The sequence below is a fragment of the Triticum aestivum genome, chromosome 3A, assembly GCF_018294505.1.
Source record: "Triticum aestivum cultivar Chinese Spring chromosome 3A, IWGSC CS RefSeq v2.1, whole genome shotgun sequence".
Classification (NCBI taxonomy): Eukaryota; Viridiplantae; Streptophyta; class Magnoliopsida; order Poales; family Poaceae; genus Triticum; species Triticum aestivum.
Window position 1 is genome coordinate 4,574,047 of NC_057800.1, and position 11,122 is coordinate 4,585,168.

The 11,122-nt window shown below is 42.1% G+C and overlaps 2 long non-coding RNA genes across 2 annotated transcripts; both read left to right on the forward strand.

Moving 5' to 3' along the window:
• LOC123057442 (uncharacterized) lies at positions 1-633 on the forward strand. Its single transcript, XR_006426853.1, has 2 exons — positions 1-138; positions 261-633. It is a non-coding gene; the product is annotated as an uncharacterized lncRNA (long non-coding RNA).
• A 5,764-nt stretch (positions 634-6,397) lies between these two features.
• Positions 6,398-7,044, forward strand: LOC123057443 (uncharacterized). Its single transcript, XR_006426854.1, has 2 exons — positions 6,398-6,535; positions 6,658-7,044. It is a non-coding gene; the product is annotated as an uncharacterized lncRNA (long non-coding RNA).
• Positions 7,045-11,122: the final 4,078 nt, after the last annotated feature.

The window sequence follows — 11,122 nt, forward strand, 5'->3', positions numbered from 1 at the left end:
ACCAAAACACACACCATCTTCACAACATTCTTTGCCTTCTCTCAGAAAAATCACCGACATTCTGCCATTATACCATGGAGGCCTGGAGGAAGACAACCATGTGTTGCTTGATTCTTTTCTGCCTTATGGCTACATGTAGTAAGTATAATTATCCATAGTATCAGCATTTCGCCGAAGTTTCATGCTGTGTAATGACATATCAACATTGCTGGACACATTCATTCATATTACTTCTCCTAACCTTGTCTATTTATCCATAGGTGAGGTTTCATCTACCGAAAACATGTGCTATCACAACCATTGGAATAAATGCCATCCTGATCAAAATGGAATGTGTCGAGATAGTTGTGTGAAAGATGGATGGGATGATGGACAATGCCGGAACAGGTTTAAAAGACTAAAGGGTGCCAAGTGCGAATGTTACCCTAAGACTTGTGATCATTAGGGAGGCAACATGCGACTTTCTTCTACCAAGTTACTACTATTTATAAATTTACATCGGTTTTAATGATTGACGTCAAACATGTTGTAACACCAATCATGGTGAATACTATATCACCTTCTATTTATTTCTTTATTCCAGACCATTGTATTCAAATTATGATGTTACACAATTATACCTAATTACGGTTTGATGTATCCTTAAACTAAACAGATTTTTGAGTCCTTATTAGCAACATTTGATATTTAACTCGCATGCATCATCCTAGTAAGAAATCATATGTTTATTTACTAGGTTTGGTAATCAATGTGAATAAATTAAATGAGCCTTGATGAAAATTTACGATATACCCTAAAAAGTGGGGTAAAGAATCACACATAAGTTCCATCTTTTGTTAGATCAAAGTGGGATGAGACCTCAAATGTATTACTAAGAACACCTCATAGTTGTATCCTTAATCTTAATGTACTGAGCATGCCCATGTTGCTTCAGGCAGCCCCATAAATGATGCTAGACATCACCTCGGGTGTCTTTCAAATTTATACTAGACATGCATCATATTAAATCTCATTGATTCCCAAAAGATTCAATCTAATATAGGTAAAATCATACCATGAGCAAGATTCAACCCAACAAAAAGAAGCTCAAAATAAGAGGTGATACCTCATAGATGTCTAGGATCTTTGAATATATTGAGGTGACACCCTATATAGTGCATGAATAACTTTGAATACCATCCGTTGAATTACCTCCGTCCAATGAATGATAGGAGGCAAATCCAAGCATCCGCGTCCAATGGATTAACTAATTGGTTGCACCAGATTGTGCCACCTTGCATCTCTAGACATCTCTATCTTGCCAGTCGTATGAGGTGGTTATGTGGTCTGGCGTGAATGAATCGAAGTTGTAGTAGTATCATGTTGCTATGTGCTTTTCTAGAAATCTGTATCTTGCCAGTTGTAGTAGTATCAATAGTTGGGTTTCCCGGCTCCTGTGCTTGCCTCTAACGCTCACGACCCATTCGGCTAAGAGTGTAAAGGGAGAACCACTACGACTGCGCCGACATTTCAATTGTATCAGCGGCTCAGTGGAGAAAGGCGAAAACTAACTGTCCTTGTAAGCGTAAACTATTCGGCAATGGGAAGACAGTGTCAAACAATGGTTCGTTGCAGATCATCCACGTAAAACGAGGGGCTTTTCTTCAAATAGGCAGAAGTGAATAGCGGCTTAAACCCCGACCAGTTGCAGACCACTTCACACATCAGGGGCTATTCGCTAGTACCCACAGTTAAGATCTTAAAGACTAAGTGAAAGCTATGAAACCAAAATAGTCGGATTACTTCATTTCATATGCGTGGACCGCCTTTGGGAACCAAGACATCGGCTAAGGGTTGAAACTGCACATGAAACACCCTTTGTATCATGTGCTTGCCTCTAAAGCCAATTCGGTCACACAAGAGTAAAAATATAAGGGCAAATAAATATATACGCTCGTACATTGGAACATAAAGCTACATTTATTACCAAACAAAAAGCATGTCTTTACATCGTGCTAACTTTGTCATTCCGAAGTATAATGTGTCCTTGGGACACCGCTCCTCAGTGATCTGAGCTCCCTCCATCACCCCAATCAAGTACTACTCCACGGTCTGATTCTTCCCTTCAGGGGGCCTGAGGCCATGAGCGTCACATCAATACGCCGATAGTTAGTCGCCATGCAAGCATACGCCCATTGGATGCCCTCCAGTGATTCACCTGAGGGCCGACCTCTCGCAGGTGGGCCTGTGGACCGAAGAAGATGCTATGCAGCGCTGCCGCGGGCCAGAGCTGGACGTAAAGATCTTGCAGTGCCGGCTTCACCATCCGAAAAAGCTCCATGAGTAGCTTCATTTGGTTATTGAGCAGCTCTGGGTACGATGGTGCCTGGAACAGATTCTAGAACGCCTTCTCCGTGGCATGTACCTCTTGAGCACCGAAGTAGCGGCCGACGTATGAAGCGCTCCTCATGAGGTCCCTGAAAGCCTCTGCGGATCGCCATACTTGGGTGAGCTCAATGAACCCCTTGCGGCAAAAAATACACTGATGCAAAAAACGGCTTACCAACAACGATTTGCTTCACTTGCTGCAGCACTTTGCGGTCCGCCCGGGCCTGGGTCTGGACCTCAGCGTATGCCAGGCTCTTGAGCTCCGTGGTTACCTTCTTCTCATCTACCTGAAAGGCGTCGTGATCAACGTACATGCCTTTAAGGGTGTCCTTGACCTTGATGACCCGGCCCTGGTCGTTTCCCCGAGTTACCCTTTCTTCGGCTAGCTCCTTCTCGGCCCGAGCGGCTGCAGCCTTTGCTGCTCCGCCTCACGCCGAGCTCTACTTAGCTCAACCTTAAGAGCCTCAAGCTCTGTCACTACGGCTATCAAAACCAAAGGCTCAGGTATTAGCATTATATCATAAAACAATACGCAAAGTAAATTTGATAGCATGGTGCTTTTTTAGCCTATACCTTGAGCCTGCTTATCGTAGTTTTGTCACGGCAATATGTCCTTGTGAAATGACTTAGTGGTGAGGCCATCGCACCTAGGTGGTAGCTTGAACGGGGTTGGTTGGAGTTGAGAGACACAAGTTTTACCCAGGTTCGGCCCCTCGTGATGTTGGAAAAATCCTACATCCTGCTTAATTGATATTGATGATGGTGATGATCTTGATTACAATGGTGCTATTTTGCTACCTCTCATCTCGAGAGCATCTACTTTGATCTTGTCTAATACTTGTCTGTCTACCACCCTTTGGGGTGCGTTGCCCTTCCTTATATAAGTTGAAGGGGCGCCTTCATGTAGAGTCCTAGTAGGATTACAACTAGTCTCCTTTCTATTTCAAGCCGGAGTCTAGTTCGGGTCTTCTCCTGGCAAGGTTCGTCGGCCGGGTCGTGATCTTCCTGGCTGGGTTTACCCAGTCTGGGCCTTCTCCATGAGCCGGCCTCCAGCCTCTTCGTGAGCTGGCTTTCTACTTGGTTGCACACTGGGCCTTTAGTCCTTGTCGTCCAGGTCGACCCGTTAAGTCAGGTGACTCATGGGCCGCCAAGTGATGGGCCGGGTTACACCTCCTGGACAGGTCAAACCATGGGGAATATCCCCAACGTTAGCCCTAGTTTAATTTGAATTTATCCATGTTAAACTTATCCTGAAAAATAACACAAGAACAAATTTGATAGGTTATGCACCGGGTCGAGGGTTCTTCTGGACCAACGTATGTTCATCCTATAGTCCTTGTCCTTTCCTTCTTTGAAGACACCCGACCGAGTCAATCTTTGTCAGGTCGTGCAAATTTTCCACACATAGAAATTATTGAGTTACTCCATATCATGACATCATCTCAACCACCTTGATACATGTCCATGATCTCATAACTAATCTTTTTTTAGCAGATATGTCAAACTTTGTCAATGCAAAAATTCAAGCGCTTCATCAATGGAATTCCTCTTGGAAAGTCTGAGTCTCTTTGTTACATCACTGGGACGGCTTCAAAATCAACTATATGACGCTGGTTTCTTGTAGAAAAATATTGGGGGAAAAATAATCCATTTGAGTCGGCTTTCAATGCTCTAGTTCGACAAAATTATTGGACTTAAGATATCCTTATGATACTGAGCCGGCTTTGAATACGTCGGCTTGATAAAAAAATTGGACTTAAGATATCCGTCTGATAATCAGTCAGCTTGAGGATGTAGAGCTTGTCGAGTTGCGATCGTCGAAGTTGCCGAGTTACAGAGATTGATGATGCCGGGCCATGATTGTTCCTGACAATGGGTCATGATTGTTGCTAACAGTAGTTCATGTAATTTTTTGTCCTTGGTTTCTTCAGACCAAGTCCTTATAGGAAGGATCCTCCCAGGTTGGGTTTTCCCAGCCCGGGTCAATCTGAATTTTATTTCAACTCCAATATATGTATCAACTGTAACCCCAAGCTTGAGTTAGCACCTTGTGATGACTTGGTGCTTGCTTTTGTAATTATAGCTTCAAATTGTTGAGTCGGTTTTCTGGGCCTTTCTATGAATAGCTTGGAGGAGATAAACTTTGCAAATTTCTCAACAAAAAATATGTTATATATGTAAGTTTCTTAGAATTTCGTCAAGTTTCTTAATAAGTTATTTTCACATATGTCAACAATTTTTAACTTGGTGTCTGAATTAAAATTGCTCAAATACCCTTGTAAAATTGCTAAACTCGTAACTAATTAAGTTCATTTTGGATCACAAAATTTTATATATGGTTTAGGAAAGTACAAATGTGTAGATTGCAACTAAACTCATAGCTAATTAACTTTATTTTCACATATACCATTGAGTTTCAGGTTAGCAGCTCCTATAATACAGTTTAGGGAAGAACCTTAATTATCCTCATTAAATGCCATGAGGTATTTTTGAGGGATCCTATCTAAATATTTCCCACCTCATTTAATATGACTAGATAGAGTAGTTTACTTCTGTTTCACCGCCTTGCCATGTTGCAGCATTTAATATTGTTGTGTAATTAAATGCCTTTCCGATTAGTGCTTTCCAAAGGAGTACACTGAGTGTTACATCTCAAGGCGTCTGTTGAGTTCTGATGCAACGAAGAAATTTATGGTTACATCAAATCACACAATTTATTAAAAGAATACATGTTTTATGAACATATTAAATCACACGGTTCACCTAGAATGTAACATGTGCAATACATAACTAGATTAAAGTGATTTTTTGAACTTTTGCATGTGCTATTGACAGTACAATGCACACGTTCCATCTGACATGTAACGTGTGTGATGACTAGTATCATCGCAAATGGTATATGGGAAGAAACAACAAGAGATAGTTATGCCATCACAAGCAATTTAATGAAATGAATTGGCAGTGATTGACTCCATATTCTCATATGATTCTTGGTTTAGAAATCACGTGGGATGGTTTTATGATTGCAAACATTTCCCTGTGGTCAGTTATGGACTCCCCTATAGCCAACCCACTCAATCACATGGTATCGGAAACATTATGAGGTGCCATGTTGTTAAGACTACAATGTCAATGCCATCTGAAGAAGTTAAAACATGGGTTTTTTTACCTGTTTTTGGAAAAATGAAAGATAAAGAATAACCTAACAGATTATTATGAGAGCACAATGATTCATGTTGTTGATGGGCACCTCACATATTGCCATGAGAGCATCAATTATCAATGTTAACTAAGATAGTGATCTTTCCTCGCTCAGGAAGCTTACCTTAATATGACTATAGATATGATGGCCTTGGGTTGCGAAGTGCCACCAAACAAAAAAATATGATAAATATGACCAAGTTTTTTGAGGTGTATATATACCAAGGGTATCAGAAATCAACCCCAACCGGGTGTGCATAAGAACCTAGGCAGGGTGTCCATGCACCAATGTCCTTCCTGACCTTGTTCCTTGGACTTTTGATTCCCTTCCTTTATTAAATTGAACCTCCTAATTTTCCAGACTTCCCCTGGAACTCCAAAAACCTATTTTCACTTAAAGCATAAGTATTGAAAACATGAACTAGCTCTACAAAATTGATTAATATGTTGGTCCAAATAAATTTGAATATTTTTGTAATTAATAGAATTATGGAATGAATAGAACAAAAAACATAGATAAATTAAGAAGATATCATTGGTTCCCTTTTGTAGCCAATGTGCTTTACCGTCAATCTTAGTTTGGATGCTATATAAATAGTAATGCACTTATCACCTGTCAATGTGCGGAATGATTCAGTTCAACAAGCTAAACTTAGATAGGTGATAGATATACTATTTATTTTAAGTTGTAAGACGTGTGCCAAGTTTAGTTCACTTAGTTGTATTCCTCTGGTTAATTTTGCTTCCTTGCTTTCCTCTTGGCCTTACGACCTAACTATTTATACTATCTATAGGGCACGGACATTATAAGAACCTCCGAATGATAGAAACCAAAACACACACCATCTTCACAACATTCTTTGCCTTCTCTCAGAAAAATCACCGACATTCTGCCATTATACCATGGAGGCCTGGAGGAAGACAACCATGTGTTGCTTGATTCTTTTCTGCCTTATGGCTACATGTAGTAAGTATAATTATCCATAGTATCAGCATTTCGCCGAAGTTTCATGCTGTGTAATGACATATCAACATTGCTGGACACATTCATTCATATTACTTCTCCTAACCTTGTCTATTTATCCATAGGTGAGGTTTCATCTACCGAAAACATGTGCTATCACAACCATTGGAATAAATGCCATCCTGATCAAAATGGAATGTGTCGAGATAGTTGTGTGAAAGATGGATGGGATGATGGACAATGCCGGAACAGGTTTAAAAGACTAAAGGGTGCCAAGTGCGAATGTTACCCTAAGACTTGTGATCATTAGGGAGGCAACATGCGACTTTCTTCTACCAAGTTACTACTATTTATAAATTTACATCGGTTTTAATGATTGACGTCAAACATGTTGTAACACCAATCATGGTGAATACTATATCACCTTCTATTTATTTCTTTATTCCAGACCATTGTATTCAAATTATGATGTTACACAATTATACCTAATTATTGTTTGATGTATCCTTAAACTAAACAGATTTTTGAGTGCTTATTAGCAACATTTGATATTTCACTCGCATGCATCATCCTAGTAAGAAATCATATGTTTATTTACTAGGTTTGGTAATCAATGTGAATAAATTAAATGAGCCTTGATGAAAATTTACGATATACCCTAAAAAGTGGGTAAAGAATCACACATAAGTTCCATCTTTTGTTAGATCAAAGTGGGATGAGACCTCAAATGTATTACTAAGAACACCTCATAGTTGTATCCTTAATCTTAATGTACTGAGCATGCCCATGTTGCTTCAGGCAGCCCCATAAATGATGCTAGACATCACCTCGGGTGTCTTTCAAATTTATACTAGACATGCATCATATTAAATCTCATTGATTCCCAAAAGATTCAATCTAATATAGGTAAAATCATAGCATGAGCAAGATTCAACCCAACAAAAAGAACCTCAAAATAAGAGGTGATACCTCATAAATGTCTAGGATCTTTGAATATATTGAGGTGACACCCTATATAGTGCATGAATAACTTTGAATACCATCCGTTGAATTACCTCCGTCCAATGAATGATAGGAGGCAAATCCAAGCATCCGCGTCCAATGGATTAACTAATTGGTTGCACCAGATTGTGCCACCTTGCATCTCTAGACATCTCTATCTTGCCAGTCGTATGAGGTGGTTATGTGGTCTGGCGTGAATGAATCGAAGTTGTAGTAGTATCATGTTGCTATGTGCTTTTCTAGAAATCTGTATCTTGCCAGTTGTAGTAGTATCAATAGTTGGGTTTCCCGGCTCCTGTGCTTGCCTCTAACGCTCATGACCCATTCGGCTAAGAGTGTAAAGGGAGAACCACTACGACTGCGCCGACATTTCAATTGTATCAGCGGCTCAGTGGAGAAAGGCGAAAACTAACTGTCCTTGTAAGCGTAAACTATTCGGCAATGGGAAGACAGTGTCAAACAAAGGTTCGTTGCAGATCATCCACGTAAAACGAGGGGCTTTTCTTCAAATAGGCAGAAGTGAATAGCGGCTTAAACCCCGACCAGTTGCAGAACACTTCACACATCAGGGGCTATTCGCTAGTACCCACAGTTAAGATCTTAAAGACTAAGTGAAAGCTATGAAACCAAAATAGTCGGATTACTTCATTTCATATGCGTGGACCGCCTTTGGGAACCAAGACATCGGCTAAGGGTTGAAACTGCACATGAAACACCCTTTGTATCTTGTGCTTGCCTCTAAAGCCAATTCGGTCACACAAGAGTAAAAATATAAGGTCAAATAAATATATACGCTCGTACATTGGAACATAAAGCCACATTTATTACCAAACAAAAAGCATGTCTTTACATCATGCTAACTTTGTCATTCCGAAGTATAATGTGTCCTTGGGACACCGCTCCTCAGTGATCTGAGCTCCCTCCATCACCCCAATCAAGTACTACTCCACGGTCTGATTCTTCCCTTCAGGGGGCCCGAGGCCATGAGCGTCACATCAACACGCCGATAGTTAGTCGCCATGCAAGCATACGCCCATTGGATGCCCTCCAGTGATTCACCTGAGGGCCGACCTCTCGCAGGTGGGCCTGTGGACCGAAGAAGATGCTATGCAGCGCTGCCGCGGGCCAGAGCTGGACGTAAAGATCTTGCAGTGCCGGCTTCACCATCCGAAAAAGCTCCATGAGTAGCTTCATTTGGTTATTGAGCAGCTCTGGGTACGATGGTGCCTGGAACAGATTCTAGAACGCCTTCTCCGTGGCATGGACCTCTTGAGCACCGAAGTAGCGGCCGACGTCTGAAGCGCTCCTCATGAGGGCCCTGAAAGCCTCTGCGGATCGCCATACTTGGGTGAGCTCAATGAACCCCTTGCGGCAAAAAATACACTGATGCAAAAAACGGCTTACCAACAACGATTTGCTTCACTTGCTGCAGCACTTTGCGGTCCGCCCGGGCCTGGGTCTGGACCTCAGTGTATGCCAGGCTCTTGAGCTCCGTGGTCACCTTCTTCTCATCTACCTGAAAGGCGTCGTGATCAACGTACATGCCTTTAAGGGTGTCCTTGACCTTGATGACCCGGGCCTGGTCGTTTCCCCGAGTTACCCTTTCTTCGGCTAGCTCCTTCTCGGCCCGAGCGGCTGCAGCCTTTACTGCTCCGCCTCACGCCGAGCTCTACTTAGCTCAACCTTAAGAGCCTCAAGCTCTGTCACTACGGCTATCAAAACCAAAGGCTCAGGTATTAGCATTATATCATAAAACAATACGCAAAGTAAATTTGATAGCATGGTGCTTTTTTAGCCTATACCTTGAGCCTGCTTATCGTAGTTTTGTCACGACAATATGTCCTTGTGAAATGACTTAGTGGTGAGGCCATCGCACCTAGGTGGTAGCTTGAACGGGGTTGGTTGGAGTTGAGAGACACAAGTTTTACCCAGGTTCGGCCCCTCGTGATGTTGGAAAAATCCTACATCCTGCTTAATTGATATTGATGATGGTGATGATCTTGATTACAATGGTGCTATTTTGCTACCTCTCATCTCGAGAGCATCTACTTTGATCTTGTCTAATACTTGTCTGTCTACCACCCTTTGGGGTGCGTTGCCCTTCCTTATATAAGTTGAAGGGGCGCCTTCATGTAGAGTCCTAGTAGGATTACAACTAGTCTCCTTTCTATTTCAAGCCGGAGTCTAGTTCGGGTCTTCTCCTGGCAAGGTTCGTCGGCCGGGTCGTGATCTTCCTGGCTGGGTTTACCCAGTCTGGGCCTTCTCCATGAGCCGGCCTCCAGCCTCTTCGTGAGCTGGCTTTCTACTTGGTTGCACACTGGGCCTTTAGTCCTTGTCGTCCAGGTCGACCCGTTAAGTCAGGTGACTCATGGGCCGCCAAGTGATGGGCCGGGTTACACCTCCTGGCCAGGTCAAACCATGGGGAATATCCCCAACGTTATCCCTAGTTTAATTTGGATTTATCCATGTAAACTTATCCTGAAAAATAACACAAGAACAAATTTGATAGGTTATGCACCGGGTCGAGGGTTCTTCTGGACCAACGTATGTTCATCCTACAGTCCTTGTCATTTCCTTCTTTGAAGACACCCGACCGAGTCAATCTTTGTCAGGTCGTGCAAATTTTCCACACATAGAAATTATTGAGTTACTCCATATCATGACATCATCTCAACCACCTTGATACATGTCCATGATCTCATAACTAATCTTTTTTTAGCAGATATGTCAAACTTTGTCAATGCAAAAATTCAAGCGCTTCATCAATGGAATTCCTCTTGGAAAGTCCGAGTCTCTTTGTTACATCACTGGGACGGCTTCAAAATCAACTATATGACGCTGGTTTCTTGTAGAAAAATATTGGGGGAAAAATAATCCATTTGAGTCGGCTTTCAATGCTCTGGTTCGACAAAATTATTGGACTTAAGATATCCTTATGATACTGAGCCGGCTTTGAATACGTCGGCTTGATAAAAAAATTGGACTTAAGATATCCGTCGGATAATCAGTCAGCTTGAGGATGTAGAGCTTGTCGAGTTGCGATCGTCGAAGTTGCCGAGTTATAGAGATTGATGATGCCGGGCCATGATTGTTCCTGACAATGGGTCATGATTGTTGCTAACAGTAGTTCATGTAATTTGTTGTCCTTGGTTTCTTCAGACCAAGTCCTTATAGGAAGGATCCTCCCAGGTTGGGTTTTCCCAGCCCGGGTCAATCTGAATTTTATTTCAACTCCAATATATGTATCAACTGTAACCCCAAGCTCGAGTTAGCATCTTGTGATGACTTGGTGCTTGCTTTTGTAATTATAGCTTCAAATTGTTGAGTCGGTTTTCCGGGCCTTTCTATGAATAGCTTGGAGGAGATAAACTTTGCAAATTTCTCAACAAAGAATATGATACCCGGTGACGGTGTCCTGGACTAGGGGGTGCTCACCATGTCATCTCCTGATCTGTTAGATTGGGCCGAGGACCCCCATGGCCGTATACTCATGGGCCAGTTCAGACAACTGCCACATACAAGGAAGATTCCACAAGACTTGGCGATCAAGACAAGGACTCCTCCCCACCGGCGTATTCGGCTAGAACT